This window comes from Tamandua tetradactyla, chromosome 25, assembly GCF_023851605.1.
Source record: "Tamandua tetradactyla isolate mTamTet1 chromosome 25, mTamTet1.pri, whole genome shotgun sequence".
Classification (NCBI taxonomy): Eukaryota; Metazoa; Chordata; class Mammalia; order Pilosa; family Myrmecophagidae; genus Tamandua; species Tamandua tetradactyla.
In genome coordinates, this window is record NC_135351.1 from 3258695 (window position 1) to 3286559 (window position 27865).

At 40.7% G+C, this 27865-nt stretch overlaps 1 protein-coding gene, 1 long non-coding RNA gene and 1 other non-coding gene across 3 annotated transcripts in view; all 3 read right to left on the reverse strand.

Annotated features, from left to right (window-relative positions):
- Window positions 1–27865, reverse strand: part of GMDS (GDP-mannose 4,6-dehydratase) — a 738355-nt gene that overhangs the window by 51236 nt on the left and 659254 nt on the right. The gene's annotated exons all lie outside the window — the stretch shown is intronic.
- LOC143668826 (uncharacterized) overlaps window positions 974–27865 on the reverse strand; it is a 43634-nt gene continuing 16742 nt past the window's right edge. Inside the window, exon 3 of the long non-coding RNA XR_013168574.1 lies at window positions 974–26589. This is a non-coding gene — a long non-coding RNA (uncharacterized LOC143668826). The remainder of the gene's footprint in view (window positions 26590–27865) is intronic.
- LOC143669381 (small nucleolar RNA SNORA9) lies at window positions 13820–13954 on the reverse strand. The gene has a single exon (XR_013168893.1). It is a non-coding gene; the product is annotated as a small nucleolar RNA SNORA9 (small nucleolar RNA).

Here is a 27865-nt window from a genome sequence, read left to right on the forward strand (position 1 = left end):
GAGTTTTAAAATATAGAGAAAAGGACAATGATGGCACTAACAGGTGACAACACATTAAATAATTTAGGACTGCTGCTGCAAGAGTTGAGAAGCTGAACCTTTACAACAACTGACATGGTGCTCTGTCTCAAATATGGAACCAGACAAGGGTGCTTGGGTTAAAGTTGATGGTATGTTCAGATTTGCTCTTTGCTCCCTATACTTTCCAGGATAGGCATTGCAAGGAGTTTCAGATCCATGAATTGCCCAAAATATAATGCCTGAATACTAAGTGGTTGCACAGAAAGGCTCATCTTTGTGTGATAGGTGCCCCACTCATGCAAGATGCCAGCAACATGGAACTCATTACCAAAAGGGCAGGACACCACCAAGGGGAAGTTTGCCAACAAGGGGACATTGGTCACCAGGGGCAGGGGGCCACAGAGGGGGAGAGCATGACCAAGGGAAAAGGGACCATGGGAGGGAGAGGGGGTGACCAAGAGGGAGGTGTCTCCCAAGGGGGAGCTGGCCACTAGGGGAGGGGGCCGCCAAAAGGAAGGTCATGATTAAGGGGGAGGAGGTAACTAAAGGGAGAGGGGGTGACCAAAAGGGGGAGGAGACCACCAAGGGAGAGGGGGCCACCAAGGGTGAGTTTGGCACTGCAAGTTTGTGCGGTTCAGTGAGTAACATTTTGATAACAGGAAGAGAGTGTTTTATTGCCATCAAATAATATCTTGAGCTCTTGCAACAACAAAATTCAGGAGCTTCAAAGGGATTCCAGTCCAACTGCAACCCTCATTACAAAACAAATTTGAGCTTTATTGTTAGCCAGACCACAAAGGGGCAGAGCCTGTGCCAAAATAAATGCTCTTGAAATCTCCTCTATATATTACCTTTGAACAATTAATTGGTCTTCTAGAGACATAAATAAATAAATAAATAAATAAATAAATAAATGAAAAAGAAAACAAAATAAAAGATTGACAATGGGATATATTGTTCTCTGATATTGTAACATGGACAAATCATAGGCATATTACACAAGTACCTGCTAAACTGATAATTTCAACTAGCCTTTAAGTTTACACATTCAGCTAGGTGTTATAAGCTGAAGAAATACCCACTTTGTAGATCATATATATACAATTGAATGGATTATATTTTTCAGTAGGTAACAAGGTGGAAATTCTACTGCCTATAGAGAATCTCCTGTATTTAACATCTAGATATTCAATAGACTTCACCAGACCTCAGGGGTGAACTTCACTTATGGGGCATTTCTCTATTGCTGGCAGAACCTCACAACATGTCAGCACAAATGCAAGTGCCCTTCAGCAGCCTGACTTCTTCTGGCATCATCCAAAGTGACAAGACACGGCTCTGGATATGTCAATGAACAAGACAGGTTGGAAGGTGAGTGGGGGCTTGACCCATACCAGGGTTTATATGTTTTGAGGTCTCAACCTCAAATAACATCCTATTTCTCTTCTCACACCTTCTGCCTTCCAGAGTGCTGTCCAACACAAAGCTCAGGTCAGATTTTCGTTCCGACCCTGTATTCTGGCTCTGCTTCTTACCTTAGGGATGGGCCTGCTTTCTGGTCTGCTATTGGAGCCTGTGCCAGAACGTGTAATGTCACATTGACAAAGTCCTCTGAGATCCTCAGATTAAAGGGGTTTATAAAGGGGAAGAGCCGTTGGCAAACATGCTCCAGGTTTGTCACTTTAGTTGTCAGAATAACACAAAGACTCCCTACAGATCTACAGTCTGAGAAGATGCCTGAACAAGGACAGCCTAGCACTTGGAGGGTGCCTAGAGCTCATCCTTTTTGAACTTGACATAAGGGATCCCAAAGGCTGCTTTTCATGGATGATGTTTCCTAAAGAAAAGTTGCATTTCTGGGCCAGAGATGATTTAACTCCTGCTCTGTTGTCTCTGAGAGTTCACATGTCCTGAGGCCTCCTTACGAGAAAGGCTGGGCCTAGGGTGTGTGTCAGAGAAGGGAGCGGTGTGTATAACATTTGCCCCTTGGCTGTACCCTGCCACCCAACACGTAGCTACTGGTCTGAACGTGACCAAAGCTTTTGCTTGACTGACATCATGCTGCAAATTCTGTCACATTGTTGGAGAAGTCACTTGGTTTTCAATCTGCTAGGTTCTATTAGGCAGGGTTCCAAAATGGCAAAGGAAAAACTACCCCTATGTTGTTCAGAATCTGAAGTAGTGGAAAATCTATAAAGGATTCTGAACTCAGGCAAAGATAGAAACTATAGTGTGGTCCAGAGTGATGAGAGAGGTGGGGTGCAGACCTAGGCATAGGGGCAGCTCTTGAGACCCCCACATCCTTCCCCATTTTGTGCAGAGGACCATATAAATTCCTACTCTTTTGAATACCACGATACCATGAGCCTAATCTTCAAAAAAACATTCAGTATGTTCAAGTGGAAGTTTATTCTTCCTTTTTTTATGGAAAGATTATGGGATTTAAACTTACATGATCTGACCCCAAATTATGGACTGTTCACTTACAAGTATTCAAACCTTCAGTATTTAGTACACTCTAGGTTAATGAAATGCTCTTTTCTCCCCAAACATTATTTTCTAAACAGCTACATTTTATCTTCCCAAGCAGATACAGTTGTGAATAATTTTATGGGATTCATTTATTTTATTCTACAATTTATTCTAAGATGAAAACAAAGAAAAGAGAAGGAGGATTCTATGTCCAAAAGATTTCAGCACACTTCTTAAAATGTCAAACGTTTAGACAGGGAAAAAGCCAGTAGTGTCTTCAAGCCTAAAGAAGCTCATTTCCCTTCTCTTCTACCCCTCCCCAGTGGGCTGCCCATTCCCGGTGCTGCCCATCGGCCTCACAGACAAAGAGATCAGGAAATGAAATGGTTCAGGTCTCCTTCCTTTGGCCACTTTGCCTCTGGTACCTTCTCCAATCGAGTGAACAGTAGTCACAGCATGCTCATTGGGTGAGCCTGGCAGACAGACATCAGTGGATGAATGCAGTCTGATTTCGCAGAAGCCAGAAGTTGGGATTTTTAAGTGAAATCTGCTGATATTAAATTCACTTAAAGAAAGCAGCTCTATTGGCCAATTTGCAAGCTCTGAATTATAACTAGGCAACACAGAGGGGAGAAAAATTATGGAGCCCACACTGTACTGATTCCATCAATTTTCTTTCTCTTTGGGATTAGTTCCTCTATTATATATTTTAGCCCCAATGGCTCTAATTTTAAAGATATTAGGGTATCTTCTTAAACTGCCATTACTAAAGGAGAAGTCAATTTAACCCGAGAAACTCTGTTGGAGAGACTGGGGTTCCTGAGGCACAGGAATCGTGTTTCTGGTTCTGTCTTTCCTCCCAACTTCAGCAAATAGGACAGCACCATTTGTTCTCACGGGTTCCAAGGGTGGAGGGCAGTTAAAATATAGAGACGACATGACATGCTGGTTTTAGAAAACTGAAAGTTTTAGTCATAAGGGATGTTTTCATCTCACTCGGGTTTTACCTAAACTACTTGTTTTTCAGTTCACTAAAAAAAAGATCCTTCTGCACATGTTCAGCTTTGTATTTACAAAGCATGAGGTGAAGCAGTAAGCTCTTGGCCCTAGACACATAACTAATCATATTTCACCTGGTTTAAAATCCCCTCGATTATTAAGAGAAGTTTTTCTACCTTTAAGTAGAATAACTTTCATAAAAAAAGAAGGGGTGTTTTTGGCATCAAGAGATCTGGTTTTGTATAACCTGGATCTGCCATCTACTGGGTGCGCACCTTATATAAATTGCTTAATCTCTTTAGGCCTCAGTTTCTTCCTGGGAACAATATGAACAATATACCTAATTTGATAGGGATTTTGTGAGGATTGATTGAAATATATAAATACCAGGACATGGAGCAACTGGAATTCTTATACATAGCTGGTGGGAATGCGAAATGGAAGAGTAATTTAGGAAAACAGTCTATAGTGAATTCTAAAGCTAAAAATATACTCTCCATATGAACTAGGAATTCTGTTCACAAGTGTCTACCTAAGAAGAATAAAAGTATACACCCACACAAACCTTGCATGTGAATATGTGTAACAGCAATATTCGTGTCATTCCCAAAGGTAACAACCTGAAAGACCGCTGGTGAATGGAGCACAATGGAATACTACTCAGCAAAAAAAAAAGAACTATGAGACATGCAAGAGTGTGAGAGAATCTCAAAGGCGTTATGCCAGGTGAAAGAAGTTAAACACAAAAGACTATGTGATGCACAATTCTAATTATGACATTCCATAAAAGGCTATAATTATAGTGACCACAAAGGGTGCTGGGGGCGGAACTGTCTGCAAAGGGGCATGAGGGAACTTTTGGGGCGACTGGAATGGTCTATGACTTGATTATGATGGTGGTTACACAACTGTAGATATTGCCAAAACTCATCAAATTGTATACTGAAAGTGGGTGAATTTAATTTTAAGTAAATTATACTACCTTAAAGCTGGGAAGTAAAGCCAAGCACGGTCCTGGCACCAAGTAAATAAAAAGTAAGTTGTTAAACCCCTTCCTGTTAGTTGTCATCTGCAATCACAACCTTGCGCCTCTCTATCAGCTCTACTTGCCACTTAAGCCTTCCCTGATCTGAGACTTAAGTGTTGCTAAAACCTCCGTTTTTTTACCACTTATCTACCTCAAAGAAAAGGCAGAGAATTAATTAATGTTTGTAAAGCACCTTGAGATACTTGGATAAAAAGTGATACAGGAATGCCAAGTGATGTTATTACTCTTTCTTTTACATCTATATAAATAGTACAGTTCTTTGTTTGCTAGGTGACTTTGGTAATAGAGTAAAAAAAAAACCAAACTCATTTAATCTTAAAATGTAATTAAAAATTATTTGGTAATACATTTCGCATCTCCCAGTATGCTCAAGATCACTGATGCTAATGTTTCAGGCGCTGTGTGGATGGGCCAACCATCCCAGCAGCATAGGAGGCCTCAGGGATGCTCACACACTTTTGCACCTGCAATTCCCCTTTACTATGCAGAACCGGGGTGGCACCAGAGGGGGGTGGGCTGGGGCAGGAACTTGCAACAGCAGGAGGAAAGTGAAGAGGACCAAAAGGAATAGGAAGGACACAGACGTGGGAATTTGAGGCTCAAATTGAAGGGAAAGGGCTCGGTTGTTTCACTCAACAGTTCTTAGCTTAGCTGATTAACAATATTTAGTAAGTTTTTAAGAACTAACACTTTGTGACAATGCTCTTAATCTTATCAGTAAGTTCTGCTTGACTATCACATATTGAAGTCTTCTTTTGGCAAAGAGGGCAATCTCCAAACTTAGTTTCTCTTTCCCATTCTGAGTGACCTTGCCACAAGGCAGATGATAGATTCACCTGAGACAGAAGCCACTCCATTTGGACCTTTTTGTGGCTAATTCTCATGACTGTGGGTCTTAAAAGGAGAAGGCAGGAGAAGTGGTGCTTGTAGCTCTAACTACAGACGCTCCCTTAGTTGTAAGAGGAGAAAGAACAGGAGCAAACTTCTCATCTTTTGCACTCTGAAACCAAATGCTTTTATGGGCAAATGGGCCCACGATGATGAGCCTCTTTCCTGTATGCACTGCAGTGAAGAGTGTTCAGTCAGTGTTATGACTTGTCTGGTTCCCACATAAGGAGGACTCCTGCCAAATATTTGCAATCTGTGCTTAAGTATGCAACCAGGGAAACCACACCCAGTAGCAAGTGCATGGCTGCAGATTAAAACGAACTAGCTTGGAGACCAGCCGGGAACGTTGGTCAAAGGTGGGCCTAAATGGTTTCTCTAACACTTTGGCTGTAATTCTCTGCAGAACACTTTCTCCAAAGACTCTCATAGACATGCATCTTTCTCTATACCCACTGATTAATTACAGCATTTTTCTTTACAAGTCTATTCTTGTAAGAAGATATCTGTATATATTTAAAACATTAGATTAATAGATCCCCCAGGTAGGTCTGTATTTCTGTCATAAGCCACATTGAATTGCTTATGTGCAAATGATCTTCTCACTTCCTCTACGTAAAGCATTTTGGCACATTTTCTACGATGACATTAGGAGAAGCTGCATGATATATTACTGTTAGCAGCTTTTGAAATTGAACTGCCCCATGATCCAGGGATGGCATTTCTATGCAAAGGGGTTAAAACCATTCACTCTCTGAGGTACTGGTAAGATAAAGGACTATACAAATGGATGTATTACCCCAAGGACACAATAAAAAATTTTAAAACATTAGATTATTGAATTGAGTGAAGCTGAAATTTATTTTTCAGTCAGATAATAGCTACCAGCAGCGCCATCTGTTGAAATATTGCAAAATTTCATTTCTTCCACCCCAAATAATATTTGCCTTAAGTGAAGGAAGATTAAAACAATTGGACTCATGGGTAGGACTGGAACTTCATGGGTTATTTAGTCCACTCCCAATTTAGGGGAAATCACAATCATATTTTCCAAGATAAGAGGAGCTACTCTGTCAAGGCCCAAAAACCTTCTTACCTACACCAGCAATCTTGCCAATGTTTATGAACCTCCTCAATGATGGAATATTTCTCCCCTAGTAGAAAACTGAATAGCTCATGCTTTAGCTTCTGTACACTCCCTGAGGCTTACCTCAGGGAAGATGGTGAGTAGCTGGGCAGTACATACTATACAAAACCTCCCCATATCCCACAGGATCAGTGGGGATCAGAGCTAGAAGCGGCCCAGCACTTCACTGAAGCTGTTGTAAGAACCCACAGCAGAGAAGATGGTGATTTAGTCTCAGGAGGTATGTGAGGGATGCAGGGGAACATAGCTGGATTCTGGATATATTTCCAAAGGAGAGTAGAGTTTGCTGTAGGGTGAAATGCAGGTTATGAGAGAAAGAAAGGAGGCAAAGTTGATTCCAAGGTTTTGGGATTGAGCAAAAATAATCACTATGTTTATTGAGCACCTACTATGTGTCAGGCAAAAGTGTCTAAGGCCAAATGGGTGGTAAGTGTTGAGTGGAATGCAGGTCTGCCTCCAAAGCACTTTCTCCTTCTCCTACTTGAATCTGCCTCCAGCAATCAAGGAACTTCAATCTCCCCTACCCTGTAAAATTGTGTGTATGTTTCCACTTCAACTCCCCTCTGAGACTCTTTTGTAAAACCTTTCTATGTTCTTCAAGCACATCTTTAGTTGCTGAGCCACTGTAGTTTTTCCATGGTCTCCATATTAAGTCCTATCTCAAATGGGAAAACTTGCCTGGGGACTTTATACTCCTACCTTTTGTTCAGTGTATTGTTAACACTAGTCTTCATTATGGGCAGCAACATGTGATAAATCACAATTCTATAGAGATCAGTGACACTTTTGAGGTAACTGCAGATTTTGGGGGGACTGCTTTTACCAACTTCTGGCATTTATTCAAGGGACGTGAGTTTATAAACAACATGAGCTCACCAAATACACACAAAAGATTGTATATGACTTTAAAATATTGTCATTTGCCTCAGAGATCACCTAAACCAGAGCTAGAGCATGCATTCTTATAAGATCATTGCTCTAAAGATGACTTCCATATAAACAGTCTTGTTTTGAGGGTTGCATTTAAAAACGATTTTCTAAAACTATAATTTTTGTGTCACCACCAGCCCTAGTAGCTTATTACATGAAAAGACAAGTATTTGGTCTTTTTATCAAGTGGAACTGTTACTTGTGTCAGGTATATATGTTTTACCATTTAAGAGATGCAAGAGGAATGGGTTGTGTGGGGTCCCATATTTCATAGTTGATTAAATAAAATCACAGAAGGATTCACCTGCCACTTCCCTATTCCTCTTCATTTGATTTTGCCCCATGGCTGCAACATGACCCAAGAGAGCCCATAAAATTACTTAAGTGTAGACTTTTAAAACTACTTTGCAATGAATACTTAAAAGCTTTCACTAGCTATTATAGAGTAGCTTTTTATTCTCCGGATGAAGTGTCTCATGACTAATGTCATCTAGTAATGTAGCAATCTAGATACTGTCCCTCTGAGTCACAACTAAGGTAGAACCGAAACAGAGGTATAATTTTAAAAACCACACCCATGTCTTTGGATGAAATATATTTGTACCTTCTGATATAAGACACTGGATATTAGGAGCAAATTTGTTTCTGGCAAACCCCACCCAGGTAAACTTGAAATTTCAGGGTCAATCCCATCCCTCACTGGCACAGACAGCCTCCTTTTCACTTTTGTGTCCCATAAAAATTTCAAGTTCCTTACATACATACTCAGGGTTTATATCCAAGTTGCCTGAAAGTTTGACATTAGGGTTATCTTCTACTGTAAGCTACAAGAATATAAGATTTATATACTGCAGTGCCATGAGAATGGGCACTTCATAAACACCTTCTAGTGAATGGTAAAATTATAATAAAGCTAAAGAAGAGGAATCCTCTCCTTAAGTCGAATGGATCATACCTGACTTAATCTAAAGTGAATATTAGATTGGCTTTCAACAGAACAGAAACTAGGTGAAAATACATATAGGGAAGGGAATACATACAAAGCATGCCCACCAACTTATAAAATTAAAATAATGCGGCATACATTACACATACAAATGAACTGAGCACCATTTATTTTATCTATTTATTTTCACATGGGCAGGCAGTGGGAAACAAAAGCATCATTTCTTTTAAAGAAGTCATTTTGGAAGCCTAATATTACCTAGGTCACTCTTTGTTCAAAATATTTCTAGAGTGTCTCTTTGGGAGTTGCCTTATATGCTATATGCTATAGTTACAGTGTTTTTTATTTTGTTCTGTTTAAACAGCTTTATGAAGGTATGAATAAACATAAAATAAGTAGGCATCATCCTTATCATTGTTCCTTTGTATACTGTATGTTCTTCCTCCGGCTGCTTTTAATATTACTCTTCATCACTGGTTTTGAGCAACTTCCTTATTTGATCAAACTGCACCTCACTGTAGTTTTCTTTGTTTTTTTGTGCTGGGGATTTATTGAACTTCTTGGATCTTCAGGTCCATAGTTTTCATAAACTTCGAAAACTTTTAGTCATTATTTCTTCAAGTATTTTTCTGTCCTGTCCAATCACATGTATATTATAATACTTGAAGTTGTTCCACAGATCTGATATTCTATTTGCTTTTTTTGAAAATTCTTTTTTTTTCTGTGATTCATTTTGGATAGTTACTACTGCTGTGTCTTCAAGTTCATTACTCTTTTCTTTTGCAATGTCAAACATGCAGTTAATTCCATCCAACATGATTTTTTCTCAGACATAGATTTCACCTCTAGAAGTTCAGTTTGGGTACTTTTTTTCTTCTTTTTAGTTCACTTTTTTTTTTAACATATGGAAAAGGGTTCAAATAACTGATTTAATGTCCTGGTCTGCTAATTCTAACATCCATGTCAGTTCCAGGTTGGTTTTGATTTATTCATTTTCCTCTTCATTATGGGGTATATTTTCTTGCTTCCTTGCAAGCTTGGTAAAATTTTTATTGTATGTCACACATTGTGAAATTTACCTTTTACGGTAGTAGATATTTCTGTACCCTATAAATACTCTTGAACTTTGTTCTGGGACAGGTAAGTTACTTGGGAACAGTTTGATCCTTTTGGGTTTTCCTTTTATAACTTGGTAGGCAGATCTGGAGAAGTGTCCAACCTAGGGTTAATAAGTCCCCAGTCTTGAGGCAAGACCCTTCTGAATACTCTAACCAATACCTTGTGAATTTTTAACTTTCCCAGTCTGGATGATGGAAATAGGCAATGCTCCTGGCCCTGTGTGAATGCTGGGCACTGTTCCCTCTAATCCTTCTGGGAGGTTCTTTCTCAGTGTCATATGCATGTGCTGGTCAGTACTCCTTTGCATACTCCATCTCTGGAACAAGCTGTACAGCTCTCTCTTCTTTGGGACTTTGTCCCGTGTACTCACCATCCTGGTCTCCATGACCTCTTTCTTGTCTTTGTCCTCTTAACTCAGGGCATCTGCTGGGCTCTCTGCCATTTGCTACATCAAGGAAACTCTTTCAAGGCAGTAAGCTGGGGCAATTGAAGAACTTACCTTGCTTATTTCTGTTTTCTCAGGAATCACCGTCCTTTGTTGCCTGTTCCCCAGTATACTGAAAATCAATTTTCATTATATTTTATATTTTTGGTTTTGTCTCACGTAGGAGGGTAAACCCGATCCCTCTCACCCCATCTTGACTGGAAGTGGAAATCCTCCACATTTAGTTTTTGACTCAAAATGTCATCACTCAACTTAGTCATCAACTTTACAAGGTTTGACTTAGGATTACTTTTGCTTATTTCAGAAATTAAATGAAATTGCAAAGGATAAAGCTATGCTACTAGCAAGCATGGCTACTGTTATGTTTTTACCCCTTATTACTTACCGAGCATGTTACATACTCCCCACATATGCTGTTTTTTATGCATATTATCTCATTTTAATCTTTATAACACCACCATGAGGTAAATACTATTATTCCCATTTTATATATGAGGATACTGAGACCTGGGACACAAGTAACTTCCCCAAAGTCATATAACTAGATGTGTCAGGACTGAAACCAAGCTTATCTGATTCTTAAACCTGTGTTATTATTTGCTATGCTTCTGAATGCACTAAAGAGAAGATCTTAGACCACAAAAATGTATTGGAACAATGGTAGCACTATTAAAATATGTGGTGTACAGCATTTTACATGGTTATTTGAGAAAGCATAATATACAAATTATACGATTTCTTTAATTTTAAGGTGCCACCATTATTTTATCTACCCCTAAGAAAGAAAAAAAAAACCTGCCCATTAAAATATGACATAGTGTTTAAGACATCATCAATTTTTGACGGCTGTCAATTTCAGAGTTTTTAAAATGAAAAAAAAAGTATGTTAATATCAATACAATAGTACCAAATCATTTATTGTGCTACTATGTGTCATCATTGCATCTGAATGTTTCAACAACCCTACAAGGTAGGCATTGCAGTCCGCTTTTTATGGAACTAGGAACTGAGGCTCAGAGAAGTAGGTAACTTGTCCAAGATCACACAGCTGGTAAATGGCAGTGCCAGGCTCTTGCTATTTCTTATATGCTTGTTAAAAAAAAAATCAATCTTCTTATATTAAAATCAAACATATGTTTTGCTATGTTAATGTTAATCCTGGACATGTGTATGTGTATGTACGTGTGTGTCTCTGTGTATGTGTGCTCATAAGAGTGCCCTGGGAGGTAGATCTATTTTAGTAGAAAAGTGTGAGGTGGAAAGAGGATCAATGAATATTGGCAGAATGAAAGTTTCCACCTGTCCACAATCTAGTGAATGAACAATTATGCTACGAATGTTATATAAACTTAGAAAATGTGTGAAGATGACTTACTGAGGAAATAAACCAATTTTCAGATGAGGACAGTCAAGTTAGAACATCTGTTAAACAGAAAAATATCTAGTGCTTTTATAGATTCCAACCTAGTTTGAGTATGTTAAAGACTCAAGGCAAACTCTACTTAGTGAGTATAACTGTCCTAAGTTCTTCGGTTAAGGAATGCTGTGTTATGGTACTACGTGAGGAGTATTTGACTCCAAGTATAACCTTTTGTTGTCTGGCTAATTCTGTTCCCATGTTGTGTTAAAAGCAATCAGAAAACAGATTCAAACTTATTTTTATGAAAACATCAAGAAAATGAACTTTCCTGAAGGTAAAAGTAAGAGGTTGATTATTTACTGTGATTTACAACTGCAGCCTACAATGAAACATCCTCGACAGCTACTTCTACATCACCAGCACAATACGTGATGTGAAAGATGCTGAAAAATCAGGCTACTGTTTAGGATCACCATTTCTGATAAGGGTTATAAATCTCCATAGTGGGTTAATCTTAGAAATAAATGGATTTCTGAACTAATGAAAGGCATTGAGACAGCAGAATGAAATTTTGACACCGCGACAGAATTACAGCTACTTTAATGCAAAGACTGCTATAATCTCGGCCTAGCAATACAGTATTTTTCATATGAATGGTTCAATTACGTTTCCTATTTCAGAAGAGTAAGGGATGACATTGACATATGGGGAACAGATTTTATAGACTCTAGATACTGGGAGTCACAGAGGGCTCTCTCATGTAGTAGCATGACAACGTCAAACATGCCAATCCTTCCTAACTGCAGATACCACACTGTCGGCTCATCTGGCTGTGACAAATGCAGTCTGGAAGTCTCCAAGGTAGTAAGCAACAATGTGTGCTTTTCCCTGGAAGGCCCCTGTGTTACAGCACTTTGCCGTATTGCTGTGAGATTCTGGCACCTCCTTTTTGAGTCCCATGTACTCTTCTCCTGGCTCAAATTTAGTGTCTGGAAGCCAGTGACTCTTCCCTGAAGACAATGCTGAGACCATGTTGGTGGCTCCACAAAGAAGCTGAACCTGACCGAAAAGCAACCACACACTGTTGTTTTTGAGTTGGAGCTCTCATGAGAAAAACAATGTTGTTGTCATTTAACCCACGTGTGTGAATGTAGACGATTAAGACCCAAGCTGCCAAATCTATGTACATACCAAGAAAATGCAACAATAGAAAAGGAGAGGCAATACTTTTTAAAAAAATGTAGAAAGAGGATGATTATATTCCGTGATCTTGGCTCAGTGCTGTATGGTCCCTAGCGTTTCAAGCAAAAAGTAAATAACCATAATGAAATTTAATGAGAAGCTTCTAACACCAATTAATGGATGTGATAGCATTACCTTTTGCCACACACCCTGTAATCTGTGTCATCTCCTTCAGATTTATTTCTATGGAATGAGTCATGCAAGTTTGTTAATCCTTATAAAACCAGAAGAAGAACCATTTTTTTTCCCCAGAGAATTTTCTTCTGTTCTTTGCTAATTTTGGCTGTTTTAATTGCATTTCCTCTCCGCTTAAGTAAACATTCCTCAAGTTGATGCACCAAATCTTTCTTTTGGAATTACAGAAGGTTTAATAAGTATACTCGCATATTTGTAAAGTGCTTTGGCAGGTTATAAAACAGCTTCACAAATGTTATTTCACTTGTTCTTCAAAATGAGCTAAGGCAGAAGGCAGGACAGGTGTTATCCCCATTTCACTCCAAATTACATAGCTAGTTATAGAAAGAAGCAGGGCAGTGTCTAGGCATTGTAATATGAAGCCTACTGCCTTCTACTTCAGAATGGCTTTATCTCTAAGAGACCAAAAGGACAATAAGTGGTTGGAGCAACAGTGATTATTATTAAAGACTCAGCCCACCAGCCCATATTAAAACCATTTAAATTAAATATCCATTGCTTCTCATTTCCGGAGTTATCAGAGGCACACAGCAAGACTCCCCAATTCCAAAGCAGTCGACATGGTGCCAAACCACTGCACGGATTCCATGGAACAGCCTGGTAGCAACGGAAGGGCTAGCCTCTCTGGTCTCTTCCAGTGCTAGCATTATGGAAATTTTTACAGCTCAAACTCCAGGGGGATGATAGACACCAATGTGTCCAGTGTCGTGGTGGGGAGATCTCAGCAGAGGATGTCTCTTAACAGGAGCCCCACTAAGGCCCAGTGTGTTCAGTGCCTACATCCTTTGTGTCAGCACCATTCAAAAGGACTTTCTGTGATGAGGTAAATGTTTTATAACCTGCACAGTCCAATATAGAAATGCTTGTGACTATGAAGCACCTGAAATGTGGCTCATGTAAATGAGAAACTGAATTTTAAATTTTATTGTGAGATTCTGCTTTCATTAAACCACATACGGGAATTTGACAGGACTGATACAATGAGCAGTACATAAGATTCCGGAGGGATCAAGCAACTGAAATTTCTATACCCTTTCTCTGTAGATGGAGCAGAGCAAGGCCTCACATCATTTCAGAACTGTTCTCACAGGCACTGTAGGAATGCACAGGGTTACCCCATATCCAAGCATGCTGGAGGCCTGCACGACTCAGGTTTAGTGTACTTTAGGATCACATGGTGAAAGAACAAGCATTTAACCTGTGGCTCTGCCACTTAGGAGGTCTGTGATCCTGGGGTAGGTGACAGCCTTTTACACACCCATTTTTTTAAAAAATAGAAATAATGGTAATTATTTGGTAGGGCTGCAGTGAGAATGAAATGAGCTAGTGTGCAGAAAATGCATCGCAGGGTTATTTTTCAAGCCTGGAGAAACTGCTGTGCCAAGTGAGTTTAGAGGCCACAGCAAAGGTGGCTGAGATTCCCACATACCCTGCATGAAGCTCAACTGCTGGATTTGAAGGCCACTGCTCTTCTCTGATGGAAAGTTCTGCTCAGGCTCCAGCTGTCACCTACTTCTATACCATCTTTCCTCTGAAAACCCTGGGAGGCACATCCACAGCCCTGTCAGTGGGGAAAGGGAGCCATTTGAAACGGGCCTTTCTGGGGAAGTGTCTTCATGGAGACAGACAATGCCTAGATCAATATTTAAGGTGACCAACTTGACCAGGAGTTTCCTGGTTTTAGCACTGAAAGTACTGAATCCTGAGACTCCCTGTCCTCAGCACACTGGAAACAGTTGGCCACCCTACCAATCATAGGGCCTGCAATAATAATAAAACCCTACTTCTTATGAGTTTTTCCTAAACAGAAAACAATGCAAAAACCACAGACCTTTGACAACCAGGGGTTCTCCAAATGGGTCCCTACATCAACAGCAACAGAAGTACTGAGAACTTGTTAGAAAAGCAAATTTTCAGTCTTCAAGCTCCCTAATGAATCAGAAATTTGGGGATGAGGCCTTTGAATCTGGGTTTTAACAAGCCCCCTGCTTTCTTCTCATGTACACTCAAGTTTGAGAACCACTGGTCTAGACCATAAGTAGAGGACAGAAAAGATGACAGGTAGAATTAAAACAACAGAAGTTCATGAAAGAAGGCTTTTTTTTCTTTGTATATCATCACTTCCAGTTTTGATTTCTCAACTTGGACTAGGAAAATACTATAAAGCTCTTCCTGCTTCCTTGTTCCATAGTAGCCCAGTGTCACTTGGAGATTATCAAGTGTAAAGTATCTTCAAAAAGTAACACACTGGCAAGACAGGCATTTTTAGGAACAAGTCATACATACCACATCATCTGTGGTCACATGTCAGTGCTATTTATGCATGTGTTTTGAAAAGAAAAGGCAAAGAGACAAAGAGCGTCTCCTCCCCTCCCCTGCACACCAGAACCTAGTTTCCTGTTCCCAGCTGGTGCTCCAGAGCCTGACTCGAGCAATAGCAGCCTCCTGCAGAGATGAAAGCCCTGGCAAACAGTTTATCTTGGTTAATGTATATGTTAGCTCTGTGTATATATACACATGCACATACACTGCAGTATTTATATATGATATGCATGTGGTATATTACTGGAGATGTGGCTTGGAATGGGTGGGCAACACCTATGAAGTTGGAACTGAGATCTTTTAAAGGCACACTCGGCTTCCCTGGAACTATCCTTTGGTCCCTGTGTGGTAAAAAAAAAAAAAAAAAAAATACACCTATTTCTGTCTGGAAGCAAAGTCTGCTTCTGTTTCCAGAAAGAGTCTATTATTTTATGGTGGCTACTTCTTCTAGCACTAGGATCTTTGCTTGTTAGAAAAATACATGGGATTCTTGATCTTCTGAATAAGGAAATGACCAATGGTTGGTCAATGTATTGGCTTGTGAGGAGCTGCCCTAAATCAGGTAGATAGAGCTGGAATTGAGCAGTGGAAAAGCAACAAGTTCCTAGCTGGCGGGTGCCCGGGGCCTTGTAGCTTGGTTTCTTACGTGCGCCAACCCAGAATGGGGGAGTATCCTGGCAGAGGGCCTGCACCATGCATTTTAGGCCAGGTTTCTGTTTTTTTATTTTTTGAGGGTACATAAGGAAAAGCCGCCGGAGGAGAGGGGCCCAAGAGGAACTTCAGGGCATGGAGCAGCCAGGGTGGGTCTATAGAGGTCAAGTCAAGGTGTTAGCAGGGCTGTGCTCCTTCTGGGGTCTCTAGGGCAGAATCTGTTTCCTTGCCTTTCCAGTTTTAGGAGACTGTGTTCCTTGGTTTATGGCCCCTTTCTCACATCATACTGACCTCTGCTTCTATTGTCCCATCTCCTTATAAGTTACATTGGGCTAGCCCAGATAATCCAGGATTATCTTCCAAACTCAAGATCTGGATGAAGAGGGGAACTGCAGAGAATCTGCCTGTCAGACCAAGGATCTTGGGTCTGCACACCCCCAAAATGCACTCCATCTTCCCTCAAATCAAGGTTTTCTTAAATCAGTCTTTAATCCATCTTTTTTCAGGACTTGGACATGCAATGCCTTATGCTCTTTTCCCTGAAACCTTGATTGAAAATGCTCTTTGCCCCCTCAAGGATTTCACTTGCTGGGTACTCGTCTAATCAAATGGATGGCTCATGACAATGTCTGTGTTTTCATTGCGGGGGTGGGAGTGTATTAGGAGAGTGGAGGGAAGGCATGCTAGAGAGGGCGACCCAGTGGTATTGAATCCTGTTCCTTGGGGAAGATGAAAACTCTGAGAAAAGGAATTTGTCCGCTCTCTGTCTTATTCTGCTTCCTGCCCCACATCTTTTTGTCTCTCTGTCTCTCTCTGCCTCTCCCATGCCATGACGGTACAAAAGCACACCATCATCAGGGTGGGGCTGGCCTATTTTGAATCTGGTGGAGCAGAGGGCTTCCAAGCTTCCAGAGGTGGGTCTCAGTCGGCTCCCAGGCTGCCTGCACTGAAGCCATAGGCTCTCAAGTTCTAGGACCTCGAGAACGATGAATCATCATTGCAGATAACCCAGCTCACTGCCCCACTGGCGACCTTAACCTTGATCTGGGAGAAATGGCTTCTCTATGAAAGATAATCTAGTCTCTGTGACAACCCCACCCCCATCCACTCTAAGAAAAGAGACTATCAATTGTGTTGACTTACGACTGCTGGGTTTTGTATTCCAGATCACTATCCACCGAGGATTTCCTAATGGAGTTGGACCACAGCCCATATATGCAAAGATGAGTTGAAGTGTTAAACAAAACCCAGGCCCTGAGTTACTGCTTCAGCAGTCGATTTTGCTTGAGGAAGTTAAAATCTTCCTTAAGCAAAATAAGGCTAATGCATGTGTGGTGCCTTTCTAACTCCTCTGGGAGCAAGTAGAGCAAGTAGAGCCAGCAGCAATGCAGATGTTTTAACTGATATTTTATAAATGTTCTTGAGGCATGCAGTTGCTACCTGGGTTCACCTTTCTTATCTCCAGTTCCACCCTAAAAGTGATAATATAACACATCGAAACATGTCTTGTCATACCAAAAAGGAGTCTATAGCCCAAGTATTTAGAAACTTCCATTCAAAGCTTCTAAAAAGTTGCTCTTGTATGTTACTTTTTCTGTAATAGGTACAAGTTCATTAAAAACTGTTTAGTACAAAATAGAGAAATAAAACTCTCTCCCGCAGCACCCCCAATAAAACAGAGATGCCCCTCTCACCAGACCTCCCTCTCTGCATGCATCCGTTCAAGCACTGCCTGTAAACACCCAGCCCTGCCTGACTGGCAAAGACACAGCAAGGAGGCACCTCTCATGCACTGAACATCATATTCCAGTCACGGCAGCCCAAGATGGAATGCCCATTTTGGAGGACAGTATAACATAATCTGGATTCATGCTGAGTTTGCTTTTTTTTTTTTTCCTTTTCATAGGTGATGCTTTTAAGTGTGTCTTCCATAATTTGATTTTTAGATCCTGTTTTGGGGCTTTAAGTCATCCCATTTCTCCTTCCTTTTCTTTCACATTTGACATGAGTTTCTTGTTAACATGAGGTTAAAAGCATGGTCTCTGCCAGTTTCCCTTTCTGCTAGAGATGTGTTTCTGGAAGTTGAAGCACTCTGTTTCTCTGAGGCTCCATCACTCTCAGCATTGAATACCTGATACTTGTCTATCATAGTGAGAAGTGCCAGAAAAGACACAACAGCAGGTCCATATGACTTTGACTCCAACTAGCTAGCATTTTTGATAAGGCTGTGCGATCAACACTGATGATACAATTAGTCAACAATACAAGATGTCTACAGGATTGAAATGGTGCAGTTCTAACTGTAAATATGACAGAGTGACAAAAAGGAGAACCAGCCTGAGTAGAGGCACAGAAAAGTCAAGGAGTGGACGTTTCTGGAGGTGAAGGGACAGCACTAACCAGGGCATGTTTGTCTCTAGGGACAGTGGCTTATGCAGAGCTCTGCAAGCTATGCAGAGGAGCGTGCACTCTAAGTAGTAGGAAACTGGGCAAGAATGTGGCTATGAGGAAGGAAGGTGAGCACAGTAGTCCAGTACAAGATGGCTTGGTGAAGGAAGAGCACTAAGACAGTGAGACCCACTAGAAAGAAACTTGAGAAATCAAAAAACATTCTAGACAGGAAGAGGGCCTGAATAGGTGACTTCAAGTATTTTGAAGAAATATAAGGATTAGCTATAGGAGGGAAGAAGTCAAGGATGGATATCTCCAAAGTTTCCAGCATGGGGCATTCAGTTCCACCACCTAAGAAGAACTGTGGTAGCCTGCGAGGAACGGCGAGAGAACAGATCAGCTTGGGGAGAAGATTTAACTTAAACATTTCCTGAGAATCTTCTATGTGCAAAGCACCATACCAGATACAGTGGGAGCACTAAAGACAAGAGAAAATTCCTCTGTTCTCACAGAGGAAAGATAAAACATGGGCTAGATGGTGACAGACATCAGAATGGTGATAAGTGACATCCGAGAGGGACATGCACAGTCGGGGGCCCAGGAGGAAAACTGGGCTTCTGGCTGAAAGGAGAAGGCCAGGCGGTAGGGCCAGAGGGTGTTCAGGCAAGGTGTGAAGGATGGGGAGAATCTGGGGGATGAGAAAGTGAGAGCTAGAAGAGCTGTTTAGGTGGAGAGACTAGAAGTAGCAAAGCACTGGGGAGGGGAAAGCAAAGGAGACATTTTATTTGTAATATTCATTTTCATATTCAAAGAAATCCATGGGAAATCTTTTTATAAAGGAAGGATTCTTTTACAAACCACAACCATTCTCTAATTTATTTATTATAAAATTTTTGATATTTGATTATCCTGATATATATATTTTTAAAGGGTATAAATCATATTATGTGAAAGGTCTAGGACTAAAGAAGTAGCAGGTACAATGGAGCCAAACTTGGTCTTAATTTGATAGAGAATAAAACTGCCTCCCAGGAACATGATTTTTTTATGAGTTGTATATTTTTATTTGACTATCTGAAGCTACTGGTTTCAACTTACATTTTAAATTACAGAATAAAGTGACTGTATTTCCCCTCGGTTTCCCGCATTATTACAGATAGTGGAGGCTTCAGATAACCTCAGCATTAAGTTACCCGAATCTGTTAAGACGATGTTGACACACGTGAGTGGGAAGGGAATCCTGAGCTGCCTCCCAGGAGGCTGCCAGTGAGCAGAGGAAAGCACAGAACAAACATATCTTGGCAGGTCATGCCACTGCGTCACCAATACTTCTTCAGGTATTCTGGACACAGCACAGCCAGACAGGAGCCTCCCTCTCATGGGGCAAGTTGAGATAAATTAAAGGAACCAGACTGGGATGGTGGCACCTTTGCTAAGAGCCTGACTGGGATGGAGAGCTTCCACAGCACAAGTTCTGGAGTCAGACAGCCTATTCCACCCCTTTCTAGGCGTGTAACCTTAAAGCAGTTAACTGAAACTCTCTAAACTTCAGATTCTTCATCCATAAAATGGGGAGAGTACTAATATCCATCTGATTATAATAATATCATGCCACTGGCAAGATTAAACGGGACCACACACAGGAGTGCACAGCATGCACTGTGGAATGTGCTCAATAATGCTACTTCCTAGAATTACTGTTGTTGCTGTTTCCACGGGCAAGAACAGAAATAAATAGAAAGCGAATAAATCGAACTAGTCCCTGCCTGCGTGGTGCCTGCTTTGAGGAAACAGGAATCCCTAGCTGTGAGAGCTGTTTTTCTGTTATTCAATGGGGGATTGATTACACATTTGCTCCATCTAGAAAGTACCTTTAAAACTGTATCTTTAAACGGCTTTGGTATTAAAGCATTTAATGATAATACTCCTGCTAAAAGTCTGCACAAAGCCCACACAGAAATTTTCTACATCAATAGCTCAACGACTGTTTCTTTTAGTGTATAAAATACTATACTTTAATATTATCAGATGATGTTATCACAGATATGACTGGAGATAACATTCATTTGTTCCTTCTGAGTTTTAAGAGCAAAATTTCAACTCCCTATCACCTATTTTTCCTTTCCCACACAAAAGCAATAAATAAGATAAAGCATTGTAAGATTATTCATGTTTTGACACATGCATACTGCAGAACTCATTTAATGATTGATAGAGTCTTTTATTAACACTCAAAACTCTACATCATTATAATAGGGAAATAATTGTTTCTCTAATGACTAATTATAGGAAAACTATCCAAGGCCTTTATAGGATTTTAGTGTGCACTAGGTTTGATGCATATCTTAATATCTTAGAGACAGGACATTAGCTTGCTGGGATTATTAGGACATGACTGATAATGAGAAACACTAATTAATAAAACATTCTCCGAAGACCTTTCTCAAACAGTAATCCTCCTGAAGTTGAAAAAGAAAATAAAACTTATGTTTATACCTAGTTTTAGCTATAAATCACCACACACATCAATCTCACTCTGAATTTTATGGTTTTGATGTTACTTTTTAAAAGGTGCTCAACAGAAATTCAAAGCTCATTTTAAAAGCATGAATTTGAGTGTGCAATAAAGTTGTAATTTCTCAGCATCAAGGTTTATTACACAATAATCAAGCAACACATACTGTTTCAAAGACAGTATTAGTTTTGCTTCCTTGTTTCTTTCCAGCACTGATCATTCCAAGGCTTTGTAAGAATGTCCAGGAGTAGAGAAGGGATTTCTGATTAGGTCACAAAAATCTCTCTTAGAGGACCAGCACTTTTCCTTAATGGAAGAAACTGCATTTTTATTTTCTTCTGTTGCTTTTCTATTACAAAGACAGGGCTAAACAGAATCTTAAAGTCTCATCTTCAGCTGGATGATTAAAATCTTTAAATTTTAAAGTATCTTAATCTTAAAACCTATTTGACGTGAAGGAAAAACAATCTTACTGAAGTGTGCTTTCCCCCATTTTTTCCTCCATTTTCTCAGTATAAAGTCAAAGCAAAAATAAAGCCCCATAGAAATTTCAACATTGACTTTTTTGGGGACTTTCAAAGCATAGTAGAAATTAAAAAGCTTTATATAAATCAGTAGTCATTGCACATATTTATTAGCAGTAATAACCATGATGTAATAGACTACCTGTATTCAAAAGCCCATCTTCTGAAAAGGGTATAGTTTTCTAGATGTCTGTTAAGACAGAGTTCACTGCCTATTCATATAGGGAAGCAGTAAACAGATGGCTCCCATTGAAACTCAATGACTTTTAATAGTGACATGCTAGTTCTATAGACAATTATTAAATACTACTGAAAGAGAAAGTGGTGACTACTTAAATTTAAATCAACCAAAAAGTACTGAGAGCTTACTATGAGTCAGGCAAGGCACTGAGGTACAAATGGAGTAGACCACTTTTCCTGTATGTAAAATGTGCAAAATGCAGTGGCAGAAACAGACCTGGAAACCAGCAATTACATAAGGGTGCAGTTACTTATGCATAAGCGCACCTCTCAGGGGCATTTTGGAACCGAGATGTCTGGCTTTTAGAAAGACAATATGACACATATAGCCAATGTGGGGGAACAGCTATGTTGGTTTGTGGGGGATCATCCTGTTTACCCTTGTCCTGGAGCTGTATTTGGTTAGCAACCGTTTTACTCTTAAAAGTCTGGACAATAAACTCTGTGCTTACCCTCATCACGTCTTTCTTACTACCCCAGAAAAGTCCAGACAGCACCCCACAATCAAACATGTTAATATTTCTTCAATAAGATGATGAATAGCCACACTCAATGGTATAAAGGCAGACTAAACGTGAGAGGGAACATTTAATGCCATTTTGGGAAGTTGAGGTCATTTCCTAAAGGAGGCAGCACTTCAGCTGAGATCTGAGGGAGGAGAAGGAACCCCAAAAGGAGTCTGGGACTGGGGAGGGGGTTGGGAGGTGATGGTGGTGGTGTCTCCTTCAAAAGTCATTCCAGGGCTGAGCCCAAATTGTGGCAGGGGTGGTGGGTAGCTAGCCAGAAGCCCTCACCAGCTAGGGGAGGCAATGGGGTTCAGCCGGAAGGTTTCGGGCAGGGAAGTCACATGATCAGATTTCCTCCTTCTGTAAACAACGAAGCTGATGAAGCCGGAGAGAGAGGGGGAGGTGGAGGCCCATCCTAGGGGCTGATGCATGAGTGCCAGGGAGAGGCATGGCTATGAGGCTGGGGGTGGCTGACGCATCCAGGAGACATTTATGAGACAGAATTGAAAGGCTTAGGGATCGATTTGAGGCGGAAGCTGGGAGGGAAAGAGTGAAGTCAAGGGAAACATTTATATTTTCTGCCTACTTGTTCTAGCTTGAGGCCGTGTGAAAAATACTTGTCTCCTTCGTCATGCTTTCTTTGCTCTAACTGATGAGAACAACTTTGAGGTATGTGACTACTATGTTTCATACTTTTTTCTCCTCAAATACATGCTCATTAGTGAACATTTGGAAAATATAGGACATTAGTGGGAAAATCTGTCAGAGGCTTGTCAACAAGACACTACCATTGTTAATATTTATGCTGGAATCAGTCCTGGAACACCAGAGTTGTTTTAAAAATGTGGCAGAATGATTATTTCCTTTCAATATTTTCTTACCTGTACACAGGTTTTTCTTACATGGTTGTGATCATACTGTTTGTACATTTTTTTTTTTTTTACTTCTTTTTACACTCAACAATTAAACCGACACATTTTCCTAAATTATTTCGTAGTCTGAATGAAAACATTCTTATTGACTTCACTGCATTATATTAATTCTAAGTACCATGCTCAATTATTCCCCTATGGTTGAACATTTTGCTGCCCAACAGGCCTCTAAACCCTAAGGAAATTATTTTGAAGGCAAACTCTCATGCCAGTGTTTCAGGAATGTGAGGAAGCATTGCCATCTTTTACTGGTTCCTAGCTTGTAATATTACAAATTCTTTTGCTGCCAACTGAAGTGGGCATGGAGACATTCCTAACTGGTGGTTTGTGGACAACAGAGCAGTATTTTAGTAGTTAAATTAATCTCAAGTTTCAGTGTCTCTCAACTGTTGTTTACCCTAAATTTCAATATTATTACTGGTTGGGAAGAGAAAGAATTAAAATTACATGTCCATTGTGCCCACCAGAACCACGTCTCTGCTAACCATACTTTTTATGTGACTTAAGAAAGCAAAATCAAGTCATAGGGTTTTGAGGTCAAAACATGGGCTGGAAAGACTCTGGTTTTTAAAATATTTAAGTATACATCCATCAACCTATCTATTGCTTAAAAATACTTCTAAGCCTCATTGAAGGGGGAGAAAGAGTGTGCCTGATGGATTGAATAGCCAGCGTAGCTGAGAGAAGTACGAGAAGTTGAGTTTCTCAGACTGTCTAGGGGCAGAGTTGGACACTGCAGGCTTCCTAGCCACCATTTTGGCCCAGGTGATGGGTTAGATGAAAGAGCCTGCTGGTCTCCCCATGGCAACACTCCTCACACAGCCCTCCTACAGATTGGTCCCAGAAAGTCCTGAACAAAGAATCTCTGCCTTCCCTCCACTCTTCTCAGCTCACCCCACACTTTCCCCATCCAATTTACCCCATCCCCCTCTTAATTCAGTAAACCTGGGGGAGTGGTCAGACGTGAATCCAAACCTGAGTGAGGTCAAGGCAGGTCCCTTAACCAGCGGCAGAGGGTGTGGTGGAGAGAGTTGTCCACTGACTTCCATCTAGTATATTCTTTCTGACAGACATGTACTATTAGCACCCAGTTTGGCTCAGAATGTGCATTTCCACAGAAAAACAATTTTGTACATAGAAACCAGGTACAGATAATACATATTCATTCATATTGTACACATGTTACTGGGAAGGTAGGCCTTTGTTGGCAGGGCTGGGATCTGATACCACTTCAAACATGCTTCCTGGGAGAAAATGTTTTCAAGTCCCCCATCTTTTATTGCACTAAAGGCTTCACAAAATGGGCGATATCCTTACTACTCATGTAGATAATTCAATGATCTTTAACATTTTCTGGAGAAAGCTCAGGTATAAATAAATGAAATAAGAAAGAGCAGATAAACAAATATATTGCTCCTGCAGTTTTAATGACATAAAGAGGAACCACCCAGAAGTATCAAGTGGGAAAGGTGCCCATCTGAATCCTCCCAAGGCTTGGAGGGTCATAAAAGTGAGCCATTTGTTCACCATCAAAAGAAAAGTGTGTGAGACAAAACTTGGCATCTTCATATATCTCTGCTCAGAGGTCAGAAGGGAAACAACTAGAAGGCTGTAACTTTGCAGACACAGAAACGTCCCTTCTTTGTGAGGCAGCATTCCCAGCAGGCAGTGAAGCATGCTCAGAGAAGCTGAGTGGCAGCTGAAAGGTGCAAGAGAGGGATTAGAAGAGTGGGTGTGCAGTTGGAGTCTGCCTCCGGGAACGCGTCACACAGAAACGCAGAGAGGGTCAAATGTGAACTTCAATGAACTATGATAGTGACGAGTTTTAGAGTTTAAGTCCAAAGAGGATCCTGAAGAGAAAGCCCCATTGCATTGGATAACTGGTCGGCAAAATGGTTTAGATCTTAAGATAGGTATATTCAGTTTTTTCTTGAATTATGCCTCCTTTACATTCTTTGATTGAATATTCCTTTTAAATCAAAATGTTTAGTCTCTGATAAGAATTCCAAGGGCACAATAAGGAAAGGACAAGGGCTGGCAGGTGGGCTATTTGGACCTTGATGACTTTCTCTTGAGCACCAGAGAAATAGTGTCATTACCCAGAAAAGTCAAAAGCCATTGATGGCCATATTCTAATATGTTGCATCTCACAGCTTTGCTTTTTCCTTTAAATGTAAGCCAGAAGCACTGCTCAGGCCGATATTTTTAAACGGTGAGTAAATTGGGTGCCAGCCATACACCAAAGGGACAAAGAGCCATATCTGGTGATGTGGTGGTACTCTTGAGTGGGGCCCTCCCACTTCTAGAGAATTCTTTAGCAGCTTGACACTTGGTGCCTGAACTGCTCAGGGAGAGAGCACATTTGTCTCTTAGTCTCCCCTGACTGCAGAGGACATTTTACGGCCTTAACTCTGCAGGTAGACATGACAGGTTTATGTCCTCTGAACATACCGGTGGGTCTCTGACTGGGTTTATAGTTTCAGGCCATTAAGTAGGTGCTAACATACCCATTGCAACAAAGAAATGGCCTGAGAAAAGACAGGGAAGCCGTTCACAGATTCAAAGCACTAGCAGCCCTTTAGTATCACAGCTGAGAAGAACTCGGCTGCAAGAAAGAGACAGAGGACAGGTGTTCTGAAGGAGAAGGGGTGAGTGCAATGTTTTTGGGTGATTCCAGTGGAAAGGGCTAAGGCTTATGGTGAGCCACAGTCTGGAATTTGCTCTGCCTCCACCACCCAGTGTGACCTGGAGCCCGCCATGCGGCTTCCTGGTGCCCTAATTTCCTCACCCAAAATGACAGAGAAGATGACCTTCCTTGGAAACTGTGAGGAATGACAATGAGGATCTTTTAAAGTAAGTAAGGTAGAGAAATCATGGAAATATGTGTTGGCCAGAGACTTATCATCCCTCTGAAACAGAGGCAGAAGTCCAACGTCTGAGCAAGGTGACCAGGGAGAAATCTCCAAATTTTTAGCGATCATTACAGGAGTAAAGAGTAGTGAACACATGATTTTGGCCTTGGTTATTCTTTGATTTCCTAGGGCAAGAACAAGATGTTCTGAGCTGCCCAAAGTTTCAACCTCCCTTACATAGCAATGGAAAAGGCTGGGTACATTAAAGAATAAGATAAAAAAGGAATTTAGCAGGAATTTATGCATTATGTAGGACTTAGATTTGCAAATGAAAGTTATGTCTAAGAATTAGAATTTGAAGTTCTGGGAGAAAGCATATGTGGCCCCAAGGGAAATGTCTTTTCTTTCAATGAAAATGGTCTTTTAGTTGTAAGCTTCCCTACTCAGCTGGAAGTGTAGACTAGGGCTGAATGCCCATGAATGAAGAGTTTTGTCTCATGCAATAGCTTTTGGCTTAACTACAGGATTATTTCTGGAAAGATTCAATAAAAACTACATATGTACATAAAATGATAACATAAGATCCCAAGCTGTACAGGCACAGCTAATATAAATGACTTCAGGTTTCAGAACACTGTTTTCATATTACCCAAATTCCTGGAGTCAGAGCTGTTCTGCAGCTGGAGGTATCCCAAGAATCATGCTTGTCAACACCATTCCTGCAGGAGTAAGGCTGTTTACCTCCACTGTGGCTGTCAAGTTGATTTTGTCTCTAAATACTCTGCTTTAAATCAGGGAAAAACATTTGTATATGTATATAGTTCTCAGAAGCTTAACCACATTATGGCTGAAAACAAAACAGATACATTCGTCAACTTGGTAACGGAAATCAGTCAAATGGATTGATGCTAGCCTAAAAGAGCTAGCAGCTTCCTGATCTGCCCCCCATCTCCACCCCATTTATATATGGGGCACTCACTCATCCATCAAGCAGGTCATGGCCTCCTAATCTGAACCAAGCCCAGTGATCAATAGGTCATGGTGCCAGGTGGAGACAGAGCTGCAGCCTATCAGAGAGCTAGGTATGGAGCTTCACGACAAATGTTCAAAATCCAGATCTTCAAAGACATGACTAACACATACATGAGGTTCTTCTTGGATATGGCTCGCTTGGACATGGCACTCCTTAGTGCAGGACTGGGGAAACCATGGCTATCCAAGGTCTCTAAGCTTCTATCATCAATTTAACTTTAATGGGATATAGTGACGCTTCCAAGGTTCAACGTGGAGGCCCTAAGAACTTCCTCCTTTATGGGCAAAAGGCTTTTGTGTTCTGTTGGGTAGGGGAGGTATCATGCTTTTTCCAATGTGTTCACGTGGGCTTGTTGAGGGATTTAACTACAGATTTATGAAGGGGCTAAACTACACATCATCAGACATTATACAAATAAAGGGCTTGTTCACTTAAAATGAACATTTAGAAAATAAATAAGCCTATGAAAGTATACTCCAAGCTAAGCTAAAACTTGGAACTAAAGAAGAAAATGCCAGACCTCATACTTCAGTTTGATTTTTTTCAACATGGATAAATTGAAAGGAACGATGATTTCCCTAAAATTATATACAAAATATTGTGTATCCCCCCTGGGAAGAACAGCTTTCATCTGATTCTCAAGGAGGTTAATGAAAGCAAAAAAATCTAAGAAGTATCTGTGTTACTCCTTGACTGCTGACCAACAGCACAGCTGCCCCCAACTACTGAGGCCTGGCTTGGCTCAAAGCTGGCTGCCTAAGGATTCCCTAGGAGTTTCTTTGACATTCAGAGATCACGGTTAATTGGCTTGAGGATAAACCCCAGAAAACTATATTTTTAACAGCTTTCTGGATGATTCTGATGCACAGCCAGTCTCAAGAACCATTGGACTAGCATGGCTGCCCTTAACAAAACATACCCGTAATTGCAAAAGGTCGTGGTATTATCTGGGTAGAAACGGGTCTCTAGTTACTTCTTAAGAACTCTTGGGAAACTCACACGTCAACAAAGGCTCTGACACACTGATGTTTACAATCAAAATGAAACAAACCTATTAGCTCCCAGTCCTCCTGTGCACCCCACCCCCCAC